This window comes from Dasypus novemcinctus, chromosome 1 (genome assembly GCF_030445035.2).
Source record: "Dasypus novemcinctus isolate mDasNov1 chromosome 1, mDasNov1.1.hap2, whole genome shotgun sequence".
NCBI classification, from domain to species: Eukaryota; Metazoa; Chordata; class Mammalia; order Cingulata; family Dasypodidae; genus Dasypus; species Dasypus novemcinctus.
In genome coordinates this window covers 70,348,082-70,362,031 of record NC_080673.1, presented here as the reverse complement: position 1 = coordinate 70,362,031, position 13,950 = coordinate 70,348,082, and positions in this window count along the sequence as shown.

The window sequence follows — 13,950 nt, the reverse complement described above, 5'->3', positions numbered from 1 at the left end:
TTTTTTTTTTTTTTTTTTTTCACATTAAGGTATTCTACCCCAGGGAGCCAGATGGGCCAATCTAGAAGGGTGGGTCAATCCAGAAAATTCAGTTTTGCTTTTAGGTGGTCCAGTCAACAGAAGCTCAATTGCGTGACTACAGCTCTTTCCACGTGCTGTATAACCTTGGTCTTTCTCACTTTTTTTTCCCTCCTGGGGGTCCTTTTTTATTCAGCACTTCTAAGCTGCTGGTGTTCTATTCTGGGTCCCTGTGGATTTGGGTCTTAATGCCTGGGTATGCATGAGATTCTAACTTGTTGCTATGGGCCCCACAGTCTGTATCACTGATGAGAGGTTGGAGGGATCTGAAACACTCATTTTGAGCAATTCCTTTGCTGTGTGGGACTGAGTAAGGGAGAGGGAATGGACCAGTGTGACTGGTGTTGAAGTTTACTAATTCATATTTTTCTCTTTCTTTGATTTGCATTTATGGAGTCCTTCTCCAGTTTCTACGCACCTCCAGAGTTCTAAGCATTGGAATTTGTCCTTTTGTTCACTGAATCTCTGGGAAGATTTTGTCAGGGGATGTCTTATATAGCTATATATTGATGACATCACTCCATAAGCCATTTATTTTTAACAACTATCATTGGTGTCTTTAGGATGAATTTTCCTGTACAATACACTTTGAAAATTTATAAATTCTGTATTTTAATTTCAAAGAGAAACTCATCTGAAAATTCCTAACAGTAAGTAATAGCGACAACTGATTTCTTTCCAGGTGGGGTTTGACTTTTTTATATCACATTAGGTTTGTTTAAAAATAATATTGCTTAATACCAAATTACTTTTTCAGTTTTTATTGAAAAGAAATTCAAAGTGTACTGGAAGGTATTGCTCAACAAACTTTTATCAGTTAGTCTTAGATTGATAAGCATGTTTGAGGCAGTAGGTGGAACTCTAACTGGGAAAATAGGGAAAAGATTACCCAAAGAGCAATGCCCACTAATTTACATTAGATATTTCCTGATCATTCCATATTCCCAATAATGCTTCAGTTATTCTTTCATTATTTCAGTATGGAATCAAATATCCAGAATTGTTTTCCAGAATATCCATAAATTTCCACATATTCAGAAGAACAAAATTTTGGTTGAGTATTCTCAGATTATATCAAATATCAAGTCATAAATGGATATAGCTAAGGTTATGTGTTTACATTCCTCCTTTGAGGTCTATGATATATCTATGCTATATTTATTACTAAATCATAATAATAGTTCACACATATATCACTGCATCAACACTTTTCTATAAAGATTACATATACAAAGTGTGTATATATGCAAATTTATTTAATCTTCAATTAATTTCTGCATTTCAGGATTACATAAAGGCAAAACTGAGACAGAGGGTGAATATGTGACTCTCCAAAGTTCATGGGACAAGTGACTATTGGAGCCAGTTTTTGGAAAAGGATAGAATGGCTTCAGAGTCCAAACTCTTATCGCTATAAGAAATCTTATTTCTTTGAAGAAGAACAATCTTAGAGGAATTGTTTTGAAGAATTTATTGATTTTAAAACTCCTTTGACACTCCTTGCATTGAGCAATTAGATCAAGTACATGTCCTGAACATACTTGTGAAGACACAAAGTGTCTACAGCAAAAGTGACACTGTATGACTTCCTAGACTGAATCATAAATTACATGCAGCTTCTACCCTGTTCACCAAGATATTCTTATTTCGAGCTCTAATATGTCAATTAAGAATTTTTACTATCCTGATGTTTCCATGCTGAAAAGAAGTCAAACTACCTGGAGAGATCACAAGATTTGTAGTTCTAGGCTCCAACTCATCCAAACTCAGGGACCAAACATGTGCTTCTAGGTGATTCTAGCATTCAAATTTCAAACCTCCAGGTGGAATTCCATAAGACATAAAGCAGAGATAAATCATCCTGTGGTGTCCTACTCAAATTCCTAACACTTAGAATTCATGTCTGTAGTAAAATAGATTTTAAGTCACTAACTTTTGGGGTAATTTGTTATACAACAAATTACTAAGGAAGCAGACTTGGCCCAGTGGTTAGGGCATCCATCTGCCACATGGGAGGTCCGCAGTTCAAACTCTGGGTCTCCTTGACCCGTGTGGAACTGGCCCATGCACAGTGCTGATGCGTGCAAAGAGTGCGGTGCCAGGCAGGGGTGTCCCCTGCATAGGGGAGCCCCATGCGCAAGGAGTGCACCCCATAAGGAGAGCCGCCCAGTGCAAAAGAAAGTGCAGCCTGCCTAAGAATGGTGCCACCCACATGCAGAGCTGACACAACAAGATGATGCAGCAAAAAGAAACACAGATTCCCATGTTGCTGACAACAACAGAAGTGGACAAAGAAGAAGATGCAGCAAATAGACACAGAGAATAGACAACCGGGGAAGGGGGGTGGGGGGGAGAAGGGGAGAGCAATAAATAAATAAATACATCTTTTTTTAAAAAAAAGCAAAAAACAAATTACTGAAACAAATTTGGTACCTATAAGTGGAGTGATGCCATAACAAAAACCTAAAACACATGGCATCGACTTTTAAAATGAATGAAAGGTGGGAAGCAGCTGTGGCTTAATGGATTGGGCTCCCATCTAACATATGGGAGGTCCTGAGTTCATGTCCCAGGGCCTCCCTGTGAAGGCAAGCTAGTCTGCACCCATGGAGAGCTGATGGCCTGTGCCTGCGGAGAGCTGTCATAGCAAGATGACACAACAAAAGGAGTCAAGCAGACACAGAAGAACACACTGCAAATGGACACAGAGAGAGCAGGCAGCAAGCAAGTCACAAAGGGAGGGGGGGATAAATTTTAAAAATATAAAATATAAAAATATTTTTAAAAAATAAATTGCAGGAAAAAGTTAGAGGGGCCTTGAGGATACTATTGATGAGTTCTGAGAGAACAGAGATGAAATTGTTAATGAAAGATAACCTTTGTTAAATGGCGCAAAATTTAGTGATATTGTCACTAAATAATAATGCAGAAAATAAAATTATACCTAATGCACTCAATGATTTATTTAACCTGATTTCTAAGCAGAATGCTTAAAGTGCTACCTATTTCTTCTCACCACCAATGATAGAAATGAGAAAAAGAACAACAGACTAAAGTAAAAATTATCTAATTTACAAGGATCCAGGAATACTGGGGTCAAAAATAAAACAAATTTCATCTCCAGACTTCCAGTGGAAAATTATCAGAAATATGAAGGGACTCAGGAAAAAAACAGATCTAAGTCACAACCGGGAAAATGCCATAAAGTAAAGATGAAGCTAAGGATATTACAAAAACCTTTGATAAGACCTCATAAAGATTTAAGGAGGTGCCTCTTAAAGTCTTTCAAACACCCAAAAATTCTCTAAAGGTCTTAAGGGAATGCATGAGAACCCTCTCAATTGAACTGTAGGGTTTTTAAGAACCTGAGGGCATTGCATCACAACAAATTTAATGGAAACTCAACATAAAGGAGGGTGAATCTCAGGATATTTGTGCTTATGGTTTTTATCTAGTAGAGTAGATTATAAATTGATATAGAGGAAATCCACATATATCATTTTGGACCGATCCAATAAAGTTGAAGGGAAGATTTTGGACTCCTTATGTACTAAAGTTAGGAAGCAGGCTGAAAAAAACTGTTCAACTGCAAATATGGACATACATTTTGGAAAAGGAACTATGACTAGACTCTATGATGACACTCTAATCATTAGAGTGTGAAATTAAGATATTAGAGACTGGGTCCATAAGTCATGAAGAACAATTCCCAGAAAGTAAGACTGAGCCCTCATCAAAGAGCAAGCTTCATGTTTCCATATGCAATTTAGAATTCCTATACAGCAATGACTGCTATGTACCTTCCATTTCCTTCCTTTTTAATAAGATAGACAATAACAAGTATCCCATGCCTATCCCACCAATTTATGCTGGGTGTTTAATAGGCCAATAACTTGTGTCTATATTTCATAGCAGATGGAAAAAAAACCTTCCTGTGGATATGTGGAGTCTCATCCACAACTGAATCCAATGTATATGGCCCTATCCTGGAATTTAAGCATAAGACTGATCCTGTAATGTTTGATAGTTTGGGGAGGTCTTAGAGGTCAGTACATTTTGAAAGTGGGGGGAAATAAAATCATCTGTAGCCCAAGGTCAGAAGTAGAGATTTTTAAAAATGTGTCCACAATTTTTTGACAATTCTTCCATTGAAAGGTAGGTTTTATTAGGCCCATCCTAAAATCTGGTTATACTATTGACTGCTTAAATCAAGAGTTAGGTATAACTGACACAGTATGACTGGCAAGGCTAAATCACAACAGCAGGTGAACCTTCTGACTCATTTGCCTTTGGTGTCCTAAGCCACCACATACAAAGTCTGACTACCATGAGCCACCATGCTTTGAGGTAGGCAAGCCACACGTGAATGGTAGAATGATCCTCGGCTTCCCTTCTTATTCAACTATATGAAATTTGTTATAATTTAAGTTGTATTTTAGAATACAATCAGAGGCTGATAGATAACATTTCATGGCAATGATTATATAAGTCTAGGGAGAAACAAAATATCCAAGAGAAGCTGTCATCGTTGGATTCTGAAACATTCCCTAGTGCCCTTGGTCTAAATCCCTCCAAAATGGGAGAATCCTGGTTCTATGGATTCCAGTTTTGACCCTGTTGAATAAAACATTAGGCATGGCTGTTTTGTGAAAATTCCTCATATACTCCTCCTTTCCTACAAACTGTCATGCATTTATACCCCCTGCCCAACCTTTCAATAAATGCTTTCATAGCATTATGTTTTCTTTTCTAGAAAAGTCACTGGGGTCACAGCTTCAATCAACAGTGAATGAACATATCAATGGGCAAAATGAAATATAAGGAAAAAAGTTTGAAAATTTCCTGAAAGCTATCTTAAATAAGGCAATTGAATACCACTTTCAAAATTGTAAATATATACATATACAACAGTATAAAATTAGTACTGATTTAATAGTATGATTTATCTTTACATAATATACTATCATCACATTATGAAATCAACATGATGTTCTAAACACAACAGTGTATTCCAACAACAAATTATTTTAAGTATTGTTAAGACTATTTTTTTAAAAATCAATTAGATTGATATATATTAATAAAGCACACAATTCATCCAAAGTGTACCATCAATAGTATTTGGTATAATTGCATATTAGTAAATTCATCACTTTAATCATTATTAGAGTATTTTCATTATTTCAATAATAATAATAAACAAAAATTACTCACCTCTCAATCTCTCTCTGTTTTCCTTGATGTACATTTCTGCTATTTCTGACTATTCTTGCACAATTTTTTATTTCTTTATTAAGCATTTTTATTGAGATAAATTCATGTACTACCTGATCTTTCCAAAATGTATAATTAATGTCTTTTAGTATAATCACAATGTTGTAAATGCATAATCTCAAAACTTTTAGAATTATTTCATTACTCCAGAAAGAAAACTGCTTCACCACTGAGCATTCCTTCCCCAGCCCTACATAGCCACTAATCTAATTTAATCTTTATAAATTAATTTATATTTACATTTTATATAAATGGCATCACACAATATGTAGTACACTGTATCTCATCTCCTTTACTAAGTATAAAGTTTTTGGGGATTTATGGTTATATACGTTTTGTAATATTAACCCATATTTGTTCAGCTTCAAAGCAAAACAGTTTTTATATACGCAATTTTACTTATATTCATATTTAGTTCATAAATAGCTCAGTCATACAGATTTGTCCTTTTTTTGTCTGGCTTGCTTCATTCCATATATTGTCCTACAGGTTCTTCTTACAGCTGCATTTGTGTGTTTCCCACAATTTGTTTATCCATTCATCAGTTGATGGACACCTGGGTTGTTTCCAACTTTTGGCTATTATGCATAACACTGCTTTGAACATCAGTGTGCAGATATCTACTCGTGTCATTGCTCTCAGTTCTTCTCGGTATATACCTAGCAATGATACTGCAGGATACCATGGCAAGTCTATATTCAACTTCCATAGGAGCCTGCCAAACAGTCATCCACAGTCTCTGTACCATTCTACATTCCCACCAACAATGAATAAGCATTTCTATCTCTTCACATCCTCTCCAAAATTTACATTTCTCTGACATTTTAATACTGGCCGATCTAATAGGAGTGAAATGATATCTTGCTGTAGTTTGATTTACATTTCCCTAACTGCTAGTGAAGTTGAACATTTTTTTTATGTTTTTCACCATTTTTATTTCTTCTTTGGATAGTTGTCTTTCAAGTCTTTGCCCATTCTTTACTTAGTTTGTCTTTTTATTGTTGGGTTGTATGATATCCTTATATATCATGGATATTAAACCCTTATCTGATATATGATTGCCAAATATTTTCTCCCATTGGGTCAGTTACCTTTTCACCCTTTTGACAAAGTCTTCTGAGGTGCAAAAATGTTGAATTTTCAGGAGGTTTCATTTATCTATTTTTTTTCTCTTGTTTCTCATGCTTGAGTATAAGGTTTAAGAAACTACTGTCTACCACAAGATCTTGAAGATATTTTCCTATATTTTCTTCTAGTTGTTTTGTTATTGTTTTTGTATTCATATCCTTGATCCATTTCGAGTTAATTTTTGTATAAGATGTGAAATAGGGATATTCTTTCTTTCTTTTGGTTATTGCTATCCTGTCTCCCAGCACAATTTGTTGAATAGACTTTTCAGGCCCACTTGGGTAGACTTAACAGTTATGTCAAAAAGCACTTAACTGTACATGTGACAGTCAATTCCTGAGTTCTTGACCTGGTGCAATTGGTCAATCTCTCTGTCCTTATCCAGTATCATGCTGTTTTTACCACTGTAGCTAAGAAAATATGATTTAAAGTCAGGAAGTGACTTTCTTCTTTTTAAAGACATTTTTTACTATTTTGGGCCCCTTATTCTTCCAAATAAATTTGATTATTGGCTTTTTGATTTCTGCAAATGTCTGTTGGGATTTTTATTGGGATTGTGTTGAATCTGTAAATCAGTTTAGGTAGAATTGACATCTTAATGATATTTAGTCTTCCAATTGATGAACATGGAATGCCCGTCCATTTACTTAAGTCCTTATTCATTTCTTTCAGCAATGTTTTGAAGTTTTCTGAATACTGGTGTTCTTGTATCCTTTTCTGGATACTTTATGTCCTTGGATAAGTTTATTCTTTAGTATTTGATTTAGTCACGATTATAAATGGAATTTTTTTTCCTGATTCCCTCCTCAGTAGTGTGTAGAAATGCTATCAATTTTTGCACATCAGTAGTGTATAGAAATGCTATCAATTTTTGCATATTAATCTTGTATCCTGCCACTTTGCAGAACTTGTCTGTTAATTCTAGTAGCTTTGTTGTGAATGTTTTAGGATTTTCTAGATATAGGATCATATCATCAGCAAATAGTGAACGTTTTGCTTCTTTCCTATTTGGAAGCATTTATATCTCTGTCTAGCTTGATTGCTTTAGCTAGACCTTCTAGCACAATATTGAATAATAATGTGACAGTAGACATCCTTGTCTTGTTCCTCAGTGGGAAAGCTTTCAGTCTTTCCCTATTGAGTTCAATGCTAGTTATAGGTTTTTCATATGCACTTTACCATATTGAGAAAGCTTCCTTCTATTCCTATCTTTTGGAGTGTTTTTATCAAGAAAGTGTGCTGTATATTGTCAAATGCCATTTCTGCATCAATAGAGAGAATCATAGGATTTTTCTTTTTCAATTTATCTATGTGTTTTATTACACTAATTTATTTCCTTCTGTTGACCACCCTTGCATAACTGTGATACAACTCACTTGAACATGATGCATAATTCTTTATCATGTACATTTGGATTATGTTTGCAAGTATTTTGTTGAGGATTTTGGCATCTATATTCATTAAAGATGTTGGTCTGTAATTATTTTTTATCATAGTATCTTTGCTATGATATTGGTATTAGGTTGACGTTGGCTTCATATAATGAGTTTAGTACCATTTTTCCCTGTTCAAATTTTTTTGAAGAGCTTGAGCAGGATCAGTATTAGATCATCTTTGAATGATTAGTAGAATTCATCTTGAAGTTGTCTGGTTCCAGAATTTTTGTGAGGTTTTTGATGACTGTTCCAAATTTCATCACTTGTGATTGGATTGTTGAGGTTTTCTATTTCTTCTAGAGTCAGTATAGGTGGTTCATTTGTGTCTAGGAATTTGTCCATCTTCTCTACATTTTCCATTTTTTTGGCATACAGTTGTTCATAGTGTCCTCTTCTGATCTCTCATATTTCTTTGAGATCCATGGTAATGGACACTGTCTCATTTCTGATTTTATTTATTTGCACCTTCTTTCATTTTTTTTTTTGTCAGTCTACGCTAAGGGTTTGTCAATTTTGTTGAACTTCTTAAAGAACCAGTTTTGGTTTCCTTGATTCTCTCTATTGTTTTTTTTTGTTTGTTTGTTTGTTTGTTCTCAATTTCATTTATTTCTGCTCTGATCTTTACTATTTCTTTCCTTGGCTTGGTTTGGGATTATTTTGCTGTTCTTTCTCTAGTTCCCCAAGTGTGCAGTTAGGTCTTCAATTTTAGCTCTTCTTCTTTAATGTAACCATTGAAGGCTATAAATTTCCCTCTCAGCACTGCCTTTCCTGTGTCCCATAGGTTTTGATATGTTATGTTCACATTTTCTTTCAACTCAAGATATTTGATAAATTCTCTTGCAATTTCTTCTTTGACCCACTGGTTATATAAGTGTGTGTTTTTAATCTCCATATATTCATGAAATTTCCTTTTTTCCATCTATTATCAATTTCTAGCTTCAGTCTGTTATGATAGAGATATTTTGAATCATTTCAATCTTTTTAAATTTATTGAGACTTGTCTTGTGACCCAACATATGGTCCATCTTGGAGATGGATTCATGAGCACTTGAAAATAATGTATATCCTGCTGTTTTGGAGTGCAATTCTCTACGATGCCTGTCAGATCTAGTTCATTTTATATTATTCAAGCATTCTGTTTCTTTATTTATCTTCTGTCCAGATGTTCTATCCAATACTAAGAGTGGTATATTGACGTCTCTAACTATAATTGTAAAGACATCAATGTCTCCCTTCAATTTTGCCAGTGTGTGCATCCTGTATCACGGTGTTCTGGAGTTATGTGCATAAGCATTTAGTATATTTATTTCTTCTTCCTGAATTGCCCTTTTTGTTAATATATAATAACCTTCTCAATCCATTATAACAATTTTGATTTAAAATCTATTTTGTATGATATTAGGGTTGCTACTCCAGCTCTATTTTGTTCACTATTTGCATGGATTATTTTTTCAAACTTTCGTTCAACCTGGTTGTGTCCTTATTCTGGGTGAATCTCTTGTAGATAACATTTAGATGTTTGTTTGTTTTTTAATCCTCCAGTCTATGTCTTTTGATTGGGAAGTTCAATGTTAACATTCAATGTTATTATTGTAACATTCGATGTTATTATTGTAAAAACATTACTTACTTTATTCATTTTGACCTTTGACTTTCTGTTGTCATAACATACTATTTGCTACCCACTAATTTACCCTTTCTAATAATTTTCATTTCTATACTCTTACACATGAAATTAGAGCTTTTTGGCTTGAGTTATAAAAAGAAATATTTTGTGCAATATTTTACTTGCCAAATAATGGAATGATGGTTTCAAAGAAATTTACTAAATATCTCAGAAGTTTGTAATTATTTGGATTCCAGTTAGGCGCTTCTCACATACTCTTTAAAACCAAAACTCAGTTGAGTTGCACTTTGTTTTATGCACATTTCAACTCATAAAAAGCAATTGAAAACTACTAGCTTCATATTAAGACCATGAAAATAGACCTACATTGATGAAACGTTTAACTATATTTGGACCAACTTTGATAAAAGCTTTCTGAACATTTGTGAAACATTTTACAATCTTCCTTACATGTGGGATTGGCAATAAAACCAACACCAGGGACAGATTTTCAAATAAATTTCAAAAATAATAAGACCTGTCAGTATTCCATTTGAATCACTAACTATGGTAATGATATGGGATGGGGTAACTGTATGGATGGTATTATTAACCACCTCCTATTTATCAATGCTTCTTAAACACTTATGGTTACTTCTACCATCTACTACTGCTAAATGCATTCCCACTCCAATATATCCATCTACCTATTGTAAAGTACTTTGAACTTCTTAGCAAACGAGTTTAAAAGAATCAATATAGATTGATGACTTTATTTCGTCTGTTGCTACAATCTCATTTTGTTCAGCATATTATTATTTTTTCCATGCATTGCAAAGAACATTAAATTTGGAGTCAGAAATCCTGTAACTGTGACTACAAATAATCATATGACATAGAAAGAGTCAAAAAAGCTCTCAGTGTTCCAATGCTGTATTTTGTAAACAATAAAAGGTCAACTGTAGCTCAGAGATGACAAATAGGTATTCATCTCGTTTAGCAGCTTTGATCAATTGGTGGTGGGATGAGAAGGCATCTCTGACAATATGTACCTTGACTCAGAAGCAGAGTCCTAAGACTTAATATGGATGAAAGTCATGAGATGGGTTGGAGATGCTGTGGCAACAGTGCCATGTAGTTGTCATGTCTGCCTATGATAATCTGTAAAGTTCTTTCAGTTCTAACAGCCTATGGTTCATTTACTGGGCTCCTAAATTACTTCCATCACCCATGAAAACAAGTTAATTCTTATATTTCACAGCTGAGGAAGTTACTTTCAATGTACATTTCTAAAGTTATACAAATACATCTCATTCCCTTCTTAAATGGATTTTTAGTGATAATGCTTATACTCAAATAAAAGAGTGAACTGACTCTAAAAAATAAAATAACAGAGGAATGAATGACTTTGCCAATAAATGTGCCCAGATATTACTTTCAATTTACATAATAAAAAAGTCAATTTCTTCTATATAATTTCAACATGACCCTTCTATCCAAAACCACTTATATCTAAGCAAGGAAAATAAAGTAGGGATACTGACAATAAATCATCATAAAAACTTTTTTTTTTTTTACTAAAGTCTTATCATTGTGAAATTCATGGATATTTTATAAAGAAAACTTATTTTGGCAGACTCCTAATAATATGGAGTTCTCAAATCCCACTTTGAAAAGCACTGTGAGAAGAAATAATGTTTTATTTCAGAAAAATATACTATACTAATACTAAAGCTGATATTAATTAGTACTATAGCAACACTAGTAATAGCTAATATTTACTGAATATTTGTTATGTAACAAGTACTGTGCTAAGGGGATTTATATTTTTGAATTCATTTAATCTACAAAATAGACTTAATATATATTATTCCCCCTACCCCAAGATGGCTTTCTCATCTGTCTGTTCATTGTTCATTGCCTCTGCCTGTTGTGTCCACTCACTGTATCCACTCGTCTGCTCATCTTCTTTAGGAGACACTGGGAACTGTACCTGGGACTTCCACTGTGGGAGGTGGATGCCAAAATGTATTATTTTTATCTGCTACAAAGTGTATTATTTTTAACAGAATTTGAAATAACGAATTGATAAATAATTTGTCCAAGTTGTTCAGCTATTTTAGTTAAGAATTCAAACACAAGTAGACTGGCCTGTTTATGTAATGTACAATGTAATGTATTTTATTGAGAATTGTTACAGCAAAAGAAAAGTCTTATCTTTATAAATTACAGTGTATTTACTAAATTTAAAAATGGGAATAAAATCACAAAATTGCAGAGCATGTGGATCTTGGTTTATTCTTTCATTAAACAATTATTTTTTTGTGTCCCTATATGTAGCAGACATTATAATAAGTGCTACAAATATAATGATGGAAAAGAGATAAAATTACTGATTTCACAGAACCTAGAGTTTAGTCTAATTCTGGAGGAAACTGTTAAACTGAGGCCTTGCTGATTTGGAGCACAATGATGACTAAAATATGGAAGAGTATGGCAAAGCAACCTGATATATAAGAAGTTATACACAAAAAGTCATACCTAAACAATACAAATAGCCTGGTAGTTTAAAGGCTATATATTAATGGAGAAAAGGAAGCACAAAATTTCACAAGAGCTCTCCCTGCAGGGCTAGCTAACATTTTCCAAATATTAGGAATATTAATATCCTAAAAAGAAGCAACTGGTATGCCATTGAACAAAATTTAACTGAAAGACAATCCAGAGATATAGACAGAAGATTAACAATCTAGATTGTTTGCTAGAGAATAGTTTGCTGACCTCAATCAATGCCTGAAGGAAATAAGTCTCCCCTTGTAAAGGATAAGGTTGTCCTACAGATAGAGTTCTTAATCTTTCATTCTATAAAATACTGTTGTAAACGATAACAATATAACTGCCTCATTGTACTACGTGGCTTATTTGATTTCCCTCGATTATCTTTAGGTAAGAAGTTTCTTATCTTCAATTCAATCATGAATGGCAATTACTGAGAACAAGAAAATCGTGGTTCTGTTGCTGGAGTTTAAATAATATGATTTAGGTTGTGTTATGCTACTATGTTGAAAGATTTGCAATCTTAGTTGTAATATTGTGGTATTACTAATTCTTTACAAATACTTACTTTTTAAATTTTTTTGAGAAATTGTGAGTTTACAAAACAAACACACATACCATACATGATTCCCATACATTGCCCTACCACCATACCTTACACTATTGTGACACAGTTGTTACAATTGATGGAAGAACATCATCATAACATTGCTGCTATCTATATTCCGGAGTTTATATTTGGTGTATTTTTCCCACATGTATTAGTATTGTATATTTGTTATAGTTCATGGGAGAACATTCTCATATTTGTATTGTTAACCGTGGTCCATCATTCACCACTGTGTTATACAATCCATCCAAAATGTACCCTCAGTAGTTCTCAGTTTCATTCCAAAGTTGTGCTGCCATCAGTTTAGTCCATTTCAGAATATTTTCATTTCTCATCCAACACTCCCTTTTACACCCACATTATTGATCCTTAGCATATTTCTTTGCCATTGCTGTAAAAATATTTTAATATTACTGTTAACTGTAGTCTATATGCTGTATTAGTTGTATTTTTCCATATAAATCCATACCTTAAAGAAATCAAAAAGGAAATTTTTTGTGTTTGTACTATTAATCATGATGATCATTCACCACCAAAATCACTGTTATATAATCTCTAGATTATCCTCTGGCTTTCTTTTAATTAACATTAACATCTCTAAACTATCTCATTAAACTCACTATAATGTGCTACCATCAACTCTATTTCCTACATTTACAATCCACCTTATTTAATGTTCTATATACATTCAGCATCTGCTCTCCTTTTTCAAGCCATATTCTATTTCCTAGTATCCTATGCTCTAGAGTTAAACTCCATGAGTTTCCTCATCATTTTTAATTCATATTAGTGAGACCGTACAATATTTGTCCTTTCATGTCTGGCTTATTTCACTCAGAATAACATTCTCTATGTTCATCCATTTTATCATATGCATCCAGATTTCATTTCTTCTTACAGCTGAATAGGATATCACATTTTATTTATTCATTCATTGGTTGTTGGACACTTAGGCTGGTTCCATCTTTTAGCAGTTGTGAAAAATGCCACTATGAACATCAGTGTGCAAATGTAAGTTAGTGTACTTCCTTTCAGTTCTTCTAAATATATTCCTAGTAGCTAGATCATATGGCAGTTCTATGTTAGCTTCCTGAGGAACAACCACAGAGAAGGCACCATTCTACATTCTCACCAACAAGAAGGAGTGTTCCCATTTCTCCACATCCTCTCCAGCACTTGTAGTTTTCTGTTTCTTTCAATAACTTACTTTTAACACTCTCACTCACACAGAAAAAGAAATACCCATACAATTTCCCAGACAA